This window comes from Rattus rattus, chromosome 5 (assembly GCF_011064425.1).
Source record: "Rattus rattus isolate New Zealand chromosome 5, Rrattus_CSIRO_v1, whole genome shotgun sequence".
Classification (NCBI taxonomy): Eukaryota; Metazoa; Chordata; class Mammalia; order Rodentia; family Muridae; genus Rattus; species Rattus rattus.
Genome location: NC_046158.1, coordinates 70058844 through 70074327, shown reverse-complemented (window position 1 = coordinate 70074327; position 15484 = coordinate 70058844). Strand labels below are relative to the sequence as shown.

General features: G+C 34.0%; 1 pseudogene; it reads right to left on the bottom strand.

The window, feature by feature from the left end:
- Positions 1-13145: 13145 nt before the first annotated feature.
- LOC116900888 lies at positions 13146-14044 on the bottom strand (annotated as a pseudogene).
- Between the last annotated feature and the right edge of the window lie 1440 nt (positions 14045-15484).

Sequence of the window (15484 nt, the reverse complement as noted above, 5' to 3'; positions counted from 1 at the left end):
CAGTAATTAAATTAATATTAATTACTGGATATTAATTAAATTAATTATTAATATCCAGTAATAAAAATTAAAGAAAAGTCATCATTTAAGATTAAGTCAAAGAGCTCAAATTACACAAGATGCAATCCACAGACCACAGGAAGCTCAAGAAGGATGACCAAAATGTGGATGCTTCCACTCCTTCTTAAAAGGGAAAATATATACATAGGAGGGGATATGGGGATGGAAGCAAAGTTTAGAGCAGCGACTCAAGGAATGGCCATTCAGAGCCTGCCCTACATGTGGCCCATATATATACAGCTACTAAAACTGGATAAGATTGATGAAGCTAAAAAATACATGCTGAAAGGGACCAGATATACATCTCTCCTGAGAGACATATCCAGAACATGTCCAATACAGAGGTCAATGCTAGCAGCAAACCTCAGAACTGAGAACAGGGTCCCCTTGGGGTGAGTTAGAGGAAGGATTGAAAGAGTTGAAGGAGGTTGCAACCCCATAAAAACAACAATGCCGACCACCCAGAACTTTTAGTGACTAAACCCCTACCAAAAGACTATATACATGGACTGACTCACGGCTCTATCTGCATATGTAGCAGAGAATAGCATTGTTGGAGTACCAGTGGAAGCGAAGCCCTTGGTCCTGCCAATGTTGGAGCCTCAGTTCTGGGGAATATGGGGAGGCAGTAAGGAGGGTGTATAAGGGGAATACCCTTATGGGGGAGGGGGAGTGGAGGGGATTGGGGTTTATGGACAGGAAACCGGGAAGGGGAATAACATTTGAAATGTAGGTAAAGAAATATATCTAATAAAAAAATTAAAAAAGAAAGAAAGAAAATTACATCTTAATGTTGTTTTGTGAAATTGAAGGGTTTAATAGACTTAGAGCACATATGCTTGGCTTCAGGTTCATAGTGATCTCTGGCAGCTACATAATTATCAAGCAAGTTCTTGTTATGTGTGATGACGGGAACTATATAACTTGCCTTACTAGATGTTGTGGATTGTAACCGGATGAAAAATAAAAAATAATGTTCAAGAAAAAATGAGAGAAAGGTTACTAGGGATGACATGATTCAACAAATACACACATGAAAAATGATAATATAATTCTATCAGTAACATTAAAGCTTAAAGCCACAAGATGCAGACTGACCTGTAAGGGCATTCCATGTTTGACTTCCTCCCTAAAGCCTCCATCAGAGAAGGACTGGAAGTACTCATTCTGAACCACTTTCTAGAAGAATATAAAAATGAAATGTCTTTCCACTGCTTTATAAAAAGATAAATTACATTTTTTGGAAGAAAATGTTTATTCATATTCAGCCTACACTTCCACATTGTTGTTCACCAACAAAGGAAGTCTGGACTGGACCTCATATAGAGCAGGGAACTGGAGGCAGGAGCTGATGCAGGGAGGGATTGCTTCCCTGGCTTTCTCGGTTTGTTTTCATAGAGAACACAGGACTACCAGCCCAGGGATGGCACCACCCACAATGGACCCTCCCAGTCTTGATCGCTAGTTGAGAAAAAGCCTTACAGCTGGATCTCCTGGAGGCATTTCCTTAAGGGAAGCTCCTTTCTCTGTGATAACTACAGCTTGGGTCAAGTTGACACACAAAACCAGCCAGTATACTGGCATAGAGCTCTTAAGACAGTTTTGCTATTGTATGAAAGAGAATAACATAAGACATGAGTTCATTCTCTAGTCTCTTTTGTTTTGTTTTCTGTTTTGATGGTACATGGACTTAAATTCAGGACCTCCTCTGTCTTAGGCAAGGGACTATTTCCAGCCAATAGCTCATTCACCACTTTTTAAATCTATAAGCATAATTCAGTGTTTGGAGCCAAAGCAACTGCTTTCTCCAATAAAGCAATATCTGTGAAGACAACTGGAAAACATAAGAATTATGAGATTGGAAGATAAAGGCATCGAATCCTTGAATGTGATTCCTCACCTTTCTTGAGGCCACTTAACCCTAATTTGTTACAGCAACAATAGCCACTTTGAAGTAAGCCATTTTTAAGTGGAATTTTGAAGAAGGCATAATTTCTCAAGGAAATATTTAAATTATTTATGTTATTCAGATGATAGCATTTTTTATCTAAGGAAATTATTATTCCATGTGCTTTGGTGAAAAAAGAAGAAAATATGACAATATGTAAATGAATTATGTGACCTCAACTGGTTTTCAAGCAGAGACATTGTCTCATAGTTCTAATTATTATATAATACAGCTAATGTTACATTTTATCTTAAGATATAATGGCTCAAGATTGTCTTTGAACATATGATGAGCTGCATAAAAATTTCTGCTAGAATATTATGAGATGTACACATAGAGAAAACTGTTTATGGATCCTGAGGAACACTGTCCTTCCTATGACAGTTTACAGTACTCTTCTGGATTTTAGTATTACCACTTGATCCTTAATGAAGAGCAAAGTAGCATATCTCCATGGCAATGATGTTGATAAAAGTTCTTTTTAAATTTAAGAAGTTATGAAGTTTCATAATTTATATGTGTGTACATGGATGTGTGTGTGTGTGTGTGTGTGTGTGTTGTGCTTGCGAGCATGTTGTGAGCATGTTTATGGAGATCTCAGGAAATCTAGAATGAATAAGTACTCTGTCTTCCCAACATCTGTTATAGGGATTAAAATCAAGTCATGAGGCTTGATGGCAAATGCCTTTATCAACTGAATCATCTTGCTACCTGACTAAATTATTCTGCAGGAATAATTTCTCTGAAGTTACTAAGAAACTTATATCAACTTCTTGAAAAGAGATATTTTTCAGTGTAGCAATTTTTTTTTTACTTAAACCACTGTAGAAAGCCAAATGAACAAATGGTCACAAATAGAAACAGAACTAGAAGGATTTTGTTTGGTTTGTGACAGTAAGGAAAGTGAAAGGGGAGAGGAAGCTTTTATTTTATGAAGAAAAACAACACAAAAAAACATACATTAAAATATAATATAAATATTTGTTCAGAAAGCAGGAAAACAAGAACAACAATCTGTAGGGAAGATTGAAACCTCAGATATTGTCTTTTCTTCCTACAGAGATATATATGTAAGCCTATCTAAGTGTGTGTTTGTGATGTGACATGTTGGTAGTGGTGTGTGTTCGTGTGACTGTGTGTGTGTGTGTGTGTGTGTGTGTGTGTGTGTGTGTGTGTGTGTTTTAAGCTATTTTAGAATTTTTGAGACTCTGTTATTGGGCAATGTAATATCCATGTTCATGCTAAATGTAACATGTATGAAGGTTCACTGAAAATCTGTCAAAATTAAACTCTGAAACAATAGAAATTTCATTGAAAAGTGGTTAGTTGACAGAATTATAGTAAACATATAAGCCACTTTGTATCTGAGTGTTGACAAGGTAGGGATAAAATTATGTATGTATATTAAAAAGTCTATGATGCATGAGGTCAACAGTTTTACAAGTTGAAAAACAAAACTAATTCACACAAAGATGTATTTAATCTAATGCTGTGTATGCATTGCATGTCATTGTGTATGTGAGCATGTGTGTTACGCTCATACATGAAAATATACATGCAAGTTTGTTAACATTTTTGGCATAGCAAGAGTGATTGTCACCTTTTTACAATTCTGTTCCTTCATTTCCAGATATTTTTCCATATTTTTGAGTGCATTATTAAGGTAGTAGGCATGATGCCAACTAATCAGAGCTTCAAGGGACTAAACCACTACCATAAGATTATACATGGACTGACCCAGGTCTTCAACTGCATATGTAGCAGAGAATAGCCTTGCTGGGGCACCAGTGGAAGGGGAAGCCCTTGCTCCTGTCAAGGTTGGACCCCCAGTGCAGGGGAATATGAGGGGGCAGTAAGGGGAGTAAATGGGGACAATACACGTATGGGGGAGGTGGAATGGGAAGGAATGGAGACTTATGGACAGGAAACTGTGACAGGGAATACTTGAAGTGTAAGTAAAGAAATACATCTAATAAAAATAATTTAAAAAATTCCTGTCATCCTATCATGTTTGTGCTTGTACAACACATTTTTTTTCTTGAGAAAACCCAAAATTTAACGTTTCTGTATCTTTCTATCTTCTAAATATTGCTTTTAAAAATTTTTACTGGTTATTTTCATTATTTACACTTCAAATGTTATCCCCATTCCTAGTTAAACCACTATTGCCACAATGAACCCTATTTCTGTGAGGGTGTTCCCCACCAAACCACCCCTCTCAAACTATTGTTTTCTGACATCCCTCTCTTGCATCACTCATTTGTAACCTTAAAGTGATGGAAGAGACAAAGAAAAAGATTCCTAATAGCAGCTAACTTTGCTTTATGCTGGATTCATTTTCTGGAGGCGTTGACATCACTAACATTCAATTGATATGATCCACACAAATGGAGAACATATCTTGCTAAAATCAACATAGAAAATGATATAATTCTAATGTTAAAGTGTATCAGCTGATACTCAAGTCTCATTGACAAAGCTAAGAAATCACCGTGAACTACAAGATTGTTACCTATATTGTCATTCACATTATGATTGTGAAAACTAAATTCTGACCCTTATCTCTCCATTTCTTTAGAATATAAACTGAAACCCTACCATGTTTATACCTATAGTTCTCTTCAGTAAAGTTTATTTCCTAATAACCCAAATACCCATTTTGCACCAAAGTAAAGAATACAAATAGTCTGAAATAGTTCCACAATGGTTAGAAAGGAAAAGTAGTGAATTAAAATGATGAAATTGTCAAAACACAAAAACATCTCTAGAGACAGAATCTCCTTCAGTTGACATAGTCATGGTTTTTAAGAATCAGATAATGCCCCTGCTATAAAAATTACTGGAATACATTGGAAGTGTAAAAGAAGGTTGCAAATATCACTTTATAACATAATAATGACTCTGAAAATAAAACCTGACAAAGAATCCAGAAACTAATTCTGTGTATCTAAGTTTTTATGACCACAAAGAGGACAAATCCTAAATAGACTACATCAAAATGGCCTTTCTTCCCACAGTCAAGTTATTAATGAAGATGAAATCCAGTAATAAAATGTGCCACGTGGCAAAGTCAAACAAAAATACTATATAATTTTTTCCATTATATTCCCCCAAAAGACACCATCATCATCCATGAATCATTAAGTAGCCTAAGGTTTTTAATGCACTGAAATGAAAGCACTTCCTCAAGACAACGAGAAGCATCCTCTCTTATTTGAAAGACAATGTGGGCCCTTGACCTCCAGCCTCAGGAAGACACCTTTACCATCCTGCACTGGGTAAGGCTAGCTTAGGGAAACTTGGAGAAGGAAAGACAAAGTAATTTTTTGCAGATGGTATGATGTTAGATCTGCAAACTCCAAATATTTACAGGGTGGAAAGAGCACAGCATTTAAACTTCATGAAAACAAACCATGAATATAGCAGACCTAGGATACAAAGGGTATTATTGGCCCTAGAATTATTAGTATTTACTTTTCTGTACTTCAATTCAGAAATTTCTTGATGCATGCCTACTACCTTAATGATAAATTACATTGTTTAGACTATGGTTTGGGCACAACAATTTACAGTTATTCTTTAAAATTTCATGAAATGTCATAGAAGAAATACAACAAATCATATTGGGATGTATGCATACAGAGATACATGTTTATATCTCTCTATTTGTATTTCTATTTCTCCATCTGTATCAGGTATATCATCTTTATGTATACTTATCTCCTTATATGTATCACAATTGCTATAAGATATATATTATCATTTATATGTATATATAATCAAATTTGTTAAGTCACACGGAAAACAAATTTGAGGATCTTAAGGATTCTTAAAAAAAACATCAATGACCTTTAGGAATATGACTATCTTATGTTTTTAATCAGAAAGTAAGAACCAACTTTTAAGTTTTCCTTTACCTTCACTTTTCATACACATGCATCCTCTTTGTCTCTTCTTATCATTTTTCTAAATGAGTGGGCATGTGAAATGAAAGGAGTCACATGCTGTAAGATTATTACTGTTACAAAACACAGTGATTGAGGTACTCATTATGGCTGTCAACATCACTGTTCCAGCCATGGCTCACTATGTGCACTTCATGCACTCCATGTAAACAGATTTTCTTAGACAGACTCTTTAAAAGTTCCATGTGGTACAGCCTGATAACATTTCATCTTCAAAAGCACCTACTCCACATTGTTCTCTGTGGACAGAGAGCCCAATGCAAATACTAATTCCTCAGCACTGCCTGGGAAATTATACAGGAGAAGGCCTGTAATACTAATACAGTTCTTTGCAAGCTTTGTGTGTATTTGTTGAGTTATGTCACATCTGGCATATCTTTCTCTTATTTTAGTCTGAGCATTGTTAATTTATTCAGTTTTACTGCACCCAGTGAAGCAAGTTTGTGTTCTCCCAGTGCGAACACAGTATAAACACATACTGCTTTCATGAAGCAACAGCCAGAGAAGACCAAGAATCAGATCGAAGTATTCTAACCCCTTTCTCTCTTACAGCAATTATGGTATAGCTGCTATTATACTTTTGAGAAGAGTCATATCACAATTAAGATAATATCATTGTTATAAAGAGTCAGAGGAGGATGATCATGAGACAAGCCGGGGAAAACGTAAGGAAAAGTTAATAAGTTCTATAGAGTATTTTATGATTTAAGTAGAATTGGACTTTTTGTTTGTTTGTTCAGTTGGTTGTTTTTGTTTTTGTTTTTTTCCTTATATTAGCTTTTACATTGAACCCAAAGTGTGAATTTTAAACAGAAATTTATTCTGGACACTAACCTAACAGTTGTCTCATCGTCATCAGATTCTCTCCCAGCAGCTCTGGTGCAAACTGCCTGCCTACCTCAGGCCCCATATCCATTCTTCTCCTGACTCCTCATTTGGCAAATAAGTCTGCAAAGTCTACTTTCATAAAAAACAGTATAAGATGAACAAACACAAACTATTACTAACTTGTTATCAATGTAGAAAAATGTGATTAGGTTATATTAGTTTTTAGAGAATTGAAAGTGAAGATGAGGTAATTGTGAATAGTAGAAAATAGTTTAATTAGATTAATAAACTTACCCTTTCTTTTGGAGATGAAGATTGTTCCCAATGCATTGCTCATAGTTTACTCTTTCTGTTTTGATTGATTGTGGTCATGAATCATATGCAAGATAATCTGCACCATGTAAATTAGATTTGAAACTATGGAGATAGGAAAAACTCCGCAGACAATCTTGTAGAGACCAGAGTTAGATTCTACCATGAAGGGCTAAAATGATTTCTCTCTCTCTCTCTCTCTCTCTCTCTCTCTCTCTCTCTCTCTCTCTCTCTCTCTCTCTCTCTCCCCTCCCTCTCCTCTTTCTCTATTAAATAATATCTTCCCAATGCCCACTCTGACTGTAGAAATATATTTCAAAATTCATCTTTGAAAAATTTCCTAGGAATATATGAGGAATAAACACCTTTTATTTCCACAAAATATTTATAGGTATATGGTAATATGCACAAATACCCAGTCTCCAGAGGGACAAAGGCCATGCCCCTTTCTACTCACCCCTGAAGCATTTGCTAAATGAGCAATTTAACAGAACTAATACACTAGAATAGCAACTACAGATGCAATCATTCCCAGGAAATCTTGTCACAGACATATTGTTTCCCCTGCACCTTCCTTTTTATTTATTTTTTTTTGGTTCTTTTTTTCGGAGCTGGGGACCGAACCCAGGGCCTTGCGCTTCCTAGGTAAGCGCTCTACCACTGAGCTAAGTCCCCAGCCCCCCCTTCCTTTTTATTTTAAGGGATGTTTGTCATATTGTTTATTGAATACTCTGTCCAATAATGCTGTCAAAGTCACATTAAAATTTAGACCATGGAAGAAATATAAGAAATAAACTTTTTAAGTGACAGGCAAAATCTGAGCACTGTTTAAGATTAATATATATATATATATATATATATATATATATATATATGACAGAATTGAGTTTTAGATCGACCATTTGAATCTGGAGCTGTATATATATTTTGTAGTAAGTTTCTAACTATAACAGTGAGAAAGCAATCCCTGTTGAAGGAATCAGAGAAAGGACTGAAAGAGCTTGAAGGGGCTGGAGACCCCATATGAACAACAATGCCAAGCAACCAGAATTTCCAGGGACTAAGCCACTACACAAAGATTATAAATGGACTGACCCTGGGCTCCAACCTCATAGGTAGCAATGAATAGCTTAGTAAGAGCACCAGTGGAAGGGGAAGCCCTTGGTCCTGCCAAGACTGAACCCCCAGTGAACGTGATTGCTGTGGGGAGGGTGGTAATGGGGGGAGGATGGGGAGGGGAAGCCCATACAGAAGGGGAGGGTGAGGGGTTAGGGGGATGTTGGCCTGGAAACCGGGAAGAAATACTCAAGTTAATAAAGAAAAAAAAGTGTTACTATTATATTCAGTTATATATTTAGTTATATATCATTATATTTAGTTATATATAACTAAAGTGGAATACTTTAAAGTATGAGCAAGGCCCTTGATCCAGTCCCCAGGACCACATCCATATAAACCCATACATAAATAATACACGTGAATATTAAAGTGTACTAAATTACTATGAATGATTGAATTTATTTTTTACTAATATAAGTTAAGGTGATGAGATGCGTTTAACAGATCAAGAAGTTAATACTGAAAATTTTAATTGTTTGGAAATTTTATAAAAGAAATAAATGGACAAAAAGAAAGAAAGAAGGTTTAAAGGATATATGTTTGTTTTATTCTAGGTATTTTGAATATAATTTATATAGAATAAAGTAAAATACTCTAAAATCCATAAACGATAAGTTTATAAAATTAGCATAGCATATTTCCACTACAATGCTATAAATCTAATTTATATTTGAAGGACTAGAATTTGTTCAGCTTTTTTTTTATCTTCAGTTCAGCAATTTCTTATTTTTTCCTTGATTTTATTCCTTAACTATGGAGTCTTACTATATTATCCTTTACTCAGTACTACAAAGAAGTTGTTCCAAACTTTTTTAGGTTCTTAGAAACACATGGGAAATCTCACATATGCTACACGAGTGCATTCAACTAATCCTCTCAGTGTTTAGGCATTCTGATGATGCATTCATCTGGTGAATGATAATTATTCTAAATTTGAAAAGAATTTAACTTATGGAGACACTATATAAAATGTGATTGTATCCTTACCAGTGCACACAAACACTGTACCTAATAATATCTATAATGCCTGTTAGTCACACATACTTACTGCTATATGAATTTCTTACAAGGTTGAGAAAAATAGTAAGAGCTTATTTGTGTCTTCCAAAAGTGTTGTGAATGACCATAGAAATGATATGATAACAATGTTTCAAAAATATGCAATGTGTATGTCAATATTATTTTTTCTTTTCTTAATTACTTTTTACTATTTCTCCAATGCCTCAGCTATCATGTAGTATTGCTTGCTGCACTATAGAATTTACATATTGTTAAATACTGTATCCAAGAAGGCAATATTACAAGACAAAATGAAATGTCATTGGATCAAATAAAAATTTTTAAAGACTACTAATATACAATTCACATGGGGTCAGTTTAGTCTAGGAACAAAGTAGGAAAGAAAATGAAATAATAAGAACACAGGCTCCTAATTTACAACAACATATATCCAAATCAAGATTTTGCTAAGTCTCCCTTTTAATAGATTATTAAATTATGTATATTGAGAAAACTTTCAGATTTTAATTGAAACACCTAGTGAATTTGGATATGCATACTGGACCTTTGATGTTTGAAACAGCAATGACAAAAATACATATGGATAACATTTTAATATATTGTGAAGGATGAGAAAAAATCTAGAGGTTTATTATATTTTGTAACTCCTGCTTCACATGATCTTGGCATAATCAGGGCAACTAGATATTTTCTCTCTTCTTTTAATATTTTTATTTATGGAAACATTTTTCTTTTGTGTAACAGAATTTGTAAAGACTCATAACTTTTAAAGTCATGAGCATTGATTTTGTTTTGCTATCCACTAATCCTAAACAGTCTTTCTATGTAGCTATTGAATAAAAGCTACCTGAAGTCCAGCTCACTGAGCAAAAGATACAGAAGTGCTGCAAGTTTAATTATAAATTGTATCTGTCTGATGGTAAATGGTGTTATACAACTTTTATATGTTTGCTGCATTCATGTTTTGGAACTGTTAATCTCATTAGTATATTTATAGCCTGAGTTGTTCAATCTTGTCTCATTGAGATATTCTAGTGTTCTCTGTGTATTGTAGACACCAATTCTCACTCCTTGGAGAGTAGCACAGTTACTATCCTAACAACCATTAATTCTTCATAGTTCTTTATCAATGGTGGGTCCCTCCATCCATATTGACATGTCAACTAGTGTTATGTAGCTATGGAATTAAAGCCACCTGGTGGAGCACAGTTGGTTGAGCAAAAGATAAAGAAGTGTTAAACATGTAATTATAAATTTTATCCATCTCATGTAAATGGTGTTGTACAACTTTTATATGTTTGCTGCCTTCATCTTTTTGGACTGACAATTTCATTAGTATATTTATAGCCTGAGTTATTCAATCTTCTCTCATTGAGATATTCTAGTGTTCTCTGTGTATTGTAGACACCAATTCTCACTCCTTGGAGAGTAGCACAGTTACTATCCTAGCAACCATTAATTTTCCATAGTTCTTTATCAATGGGGGGGGGCTTGGATATATTCCCTCCATCCATATTGACATGTCAACTATTGTTACGCTTGTACAAGTCTTGTTTAATGGAGTAGATTGTTAAGATATCATGAATACAATTTCCCTGTAATAAATAGAAATTCTTATCTAGAAGCATATGTCCTGGTCTTCTGACACTTAAAATTTTTTCCATCTAACTTTCTACTGTGTTCCTTGAATCTTGTGTTTCTGACTTGCAATGTACCATTTTGGCTCGAGTACTATACTTTGTTGTTCTCTATATTTTCACCAATATTTTTAACTTTTTTAAAAAATATTTTCATTTTTCTTTCTATTCTGAGAACATAATTACATCTCTTCCTTCCCTTTCTTTCCTTCAAACCGTCCCATATAACTCCCCTTCTTATCTTTCAATCTATCCTCTTTTTTCATTAATTTATATTGCATAGGTATCCTTTCACATTTTCACAAATAAAACTACTTAAACAATATAATGATACTTACATGTATATTTATAGTGTGGCCATTGATATTTGATAACCAATAGATATTCTTTTCCTTGGTATAGATTATTCTTCATACTCTAAATGTTCCTAAATTTTCTATAGTTCTTTATGGAATGTTGAGACTTGGTGGTACACTACCACTCCTTTCTCCCTATCTATTTTACTATGTCTACTGTAGTTGCCCATAATTTGCTACTGTTTAGGCAGTCACATTGGTGAGAATTTATACTATATTCTGAATTTTTCAGTAGATAACATATCACAGAAAACTCTAATTTTCTAGCTCTTTCAATATTTCCAATCCTTTTCAATAATGTTTCAGAAGCCTTAGGTGTGGAAGTGATTTTTTGGTGTATCTATTGAGAGATGACTCCATAACTCTGAATTTTGACTGCTAGTAATTTTCAGTAATTACCTCCATATCTTGTAGAGTGTTTCTTTGCTGAAGGTTAAAGACTACAGTTACTTGTATATACAAAGGGTAAATTCAGATTGTTGTTTGGGATTATGCGGTTTTAGTTCAATAATTGTGTCGGGTTCTTCTCACTATCTAGGAGTTGACTAGCACTGAGCAGTTAGATAGGTTTGCAGTGTTAAGCAGGGCTTCCTTCTTATGAAGTGGGTCTTATCCTCTATTACAGATCTGCTGTTTACTACCAATGTATACATGCCACTACTCTATCCCACTACTCTATCCTTTATGTTATTGAGTGGTGCTAGTTGTTGATTTGATTCATAGCTGAGCAGACGTGATGGTTGCATTTTTGTTTGTTTATTTGTTTGTTTTGTTTTTTTTATTCTGTCGGAAACCAGGAAGTCTAATCCTGAAAGAGGAGTCATTTCAGTGTGATCCTGTTTAGTGGTCTTTGGGACTGTTTCAGAAGTACATGGTCCCTTCATCAATAAGCAGTTACTTTTCACCTCTTGGAGCAAACTAGAACAATAGCAAGATGATGTGTATTTTGAGAGTCTCTTGGATAGTCCTGGCCAACTACTCACTACATATTTTTGACATGAAACCTTCAATTTAAGAAGCATTTTTTCTCATTCATTATATGATTTCTGGGCTTTACCTCACTAAAAGAGAAGGGTAGAGCATAAATGTCTAGAGGGTGATGGAATATGATTGATGTGACTATAGCAAGAAAGACTGTTTAAATGGAGGAAAGGAACATTGAGAGGGGAAACAGGACAGAGGAGAACACAACTGATAGAGAAATAAGAACAAAGAAAGAAAAAGGAACATAGAGGCATCCAGGTATAAAAGCATCCAAATAAAACCTTTTAATACAATAAATAAGACCACAAAAACAACAAACAAATTTTTTTCAAGAGAAAAGAGTTTCTTAGGAGTATACATCAGAACATGAATGAATTCACTTTTTAGGTGCATACTAATCTATATGAAATGATTTCCTCAAATATATGATCTTAGAGGCTTGAAACTAATAAATGTTTGCTCAAAAGAAATAAAACCTATTATGTATCATACTTTTTGCCCCACAGGTGGAGTATGTTTGATTAGACCTTGATATAATTTAGTTAACACTGTCACTGTCACCATACAAGATTGATTTACATACTCTTATTAGAATAAAAAATATTGATAAAATGTGTTTTGAAAACTATATTTTATTTATAAATAATGCTGAAAATTTATGATCATCATATAAGAATCAAAATAAATTAAATTAGATGGCTCTGCAATAGCACAAAAATTTAGTATAGTTTGTAGTCACCCTTTCATCACCCCCACAAATTATAATATGAAAGACATTTCTCATTCTCAATTGGACAACACAATTTCATTTATGATTCTCCAATTCCATTTACTCTTCTCATTATGAATGAGTAATTGATATAAAATAGTTAAAACCTTGGACCTCTTCTTGTACTACATGAATTTGTTTAACATATTACAAATAAGCTATATTACTCTTCTGAAAATATCTTTGATGACATATGGTTTTTGTATCAATTTCCACCTCTATATTTCTTAGATTATATATAAAGAAGTTAAAAACAGGAACAATGATGGTGTACACTGCAGCAACATTTTGTCCTCAGGGAAAGTGGTAGGTGGTCTAAGGTAGGAAAAGATAGAAGGTTCAAAGAATAAAATAACCACAGATATATGGGACCCATACGTTGAAAGAGCTTTCTGTCTCTCCTCTGCCGAGTAATTCCTTAATGTGAACAGTATAACTACATATAAATGAAACAAGAGAACCAAGGTTCCAAAGTCAACAACTTCTGAATTGGCAACAATGAAAACTCTAGTAAAGTAGGTGTCAGTACTGGCAATGTTCAGCAAAGGGAAAATGATACTGTAATAGTGATCTATTTCAATAGGGTCACAGAAGAACAAACTATTAAACAGAACTGAGAAAAGGAGTGCTTACACCCAACAACCCAGTAAGACCTGGTCAGGGCATGGCACCTGGGTACTGCTTATGAAGACCATATCATGAAGAAGCCTACAGATGGTCATACAATGGTCAAAAGCCATGGCTTTTAGGATTAAGTCATCGATAATGCTACAGAAGTGATGGCAAAGACATGCTAAATGTAGTTTGTGTAAGTGATGTTTGTTTTTCTCACTAGCAGATTTTCAATCAGTTTGGATGTCACACTGGAGGTTTAGAAAATATACATAGAAGATGAAATGACTGAGGAAATGGCATGTTGGCTGGTTAAATAGAAAATTGTATCTAAGTGAATGATCAGCAAATTCCCTGACATGATGGCAAAGTAACAGAATGAGTAACAGAATGAAACAACACACTTGAATGATCTACTTAGAAGACAGTAGCATGATAAAGAGTCCTCTGGCATTCCCTTTATTATTCTCTGTACAAGAATACTGATGTATGAAAAAGATAATTTCAGAATCAACAATTGAAACTTAAGAACAACCATATAAACATGACTGAGAATTTATAGATATTTTGTATTGACTCCTAGAAAATATTTAATTAAATAAATTGATTATGTAGTTGTTGTTGTAAAAATATATAAATAAAAAAAGTAAGGTTGTCTTTTTTCCCCGCTAGGTCCAGCACCTCAGTGCCCCAAGATATCTGCTAGATACCTTGGCAGAAACACATCCCAACTCCTTGGCGGCCCAGAGTCTCCTGCCACTACACACTTTCCTACACTCAAACCCTCACATAGAAGAACACACAACACAATAATCTTTGACCCAATGGATAAGATATAATTGCCCACTTAAACATACAAATCCCGGTACCATCCATCCCTTAGGAACATTAATAACAACCTGTAAATACACAGATAAAATCTTAACATCACCTGCCATGGCTTCTCACCCTCTCCTCTGTCCTGTCTCCCCTTTCTGCCCTAGTTTCCTCTTCCTTTAAACTTCTATCCCGCCCATCCTTCCTTCTCCTCCAATGACAGACCTCCTTCTATCCTGTACCTGCCTCACCTGTGACATCATCCTCCATGTAGTTTCTTTAATTATATTTGATTTTGATAGATTTTTATTAGTAGTTCCAAATTTTATACTACATTGATACCACTAAGATGTTTTAACTTTTAAATATATGTGATAAATAGTAAATTTCTTCAGTTTATTACTTTTATATATACTAATATGAAAACTTAAAATAAATTAATAATGCTTAAGAATTACTTCACTGATAATTTATATCATAAAATTTATATATACCATAATTTTACTTTTCTGATTTTTTTCAGAACATACAAAAGCATTTTAATTTTCTAAGGATAGTTTTAAAGTATGCACCTTCAAATTTATATTATAAAATTTAGACATTATATGATTTTTAAAATCATCTACAAAAATGGTGAAAAAACATGGAAATATGAGAAATTGATTGATAGTTTCAAAATGTAAGGAGATGTTTAAAGCCATTAAAGTACAGTGGCAATTCAATTTTCAATATTTTGAAAAAAATATTTCCACTTATTTAAATTTTAGTTAAAAATTAGATAGATATGTAACTCTAGTATCATGAATAATAGTACAAGCAGGTGAGAAAAAGCAGATAAGTTATTTCTACCAAAAATATGTTATGCCAGATTAAATGATGATAACAAAATAAAGTAAAAATATTCAGTCTGATTTTCAATAATACCTGTGTCATGAGTTATGAATTTGCACATATTATTATCTAAGATCAATTAAGAGTCTAGCTTTTGTCATATGCATCTCTTGGGTTATAAATTTCAGTGTAGTTCCATGTCCCGGAGCTTGGTCAGGGATCCTGAG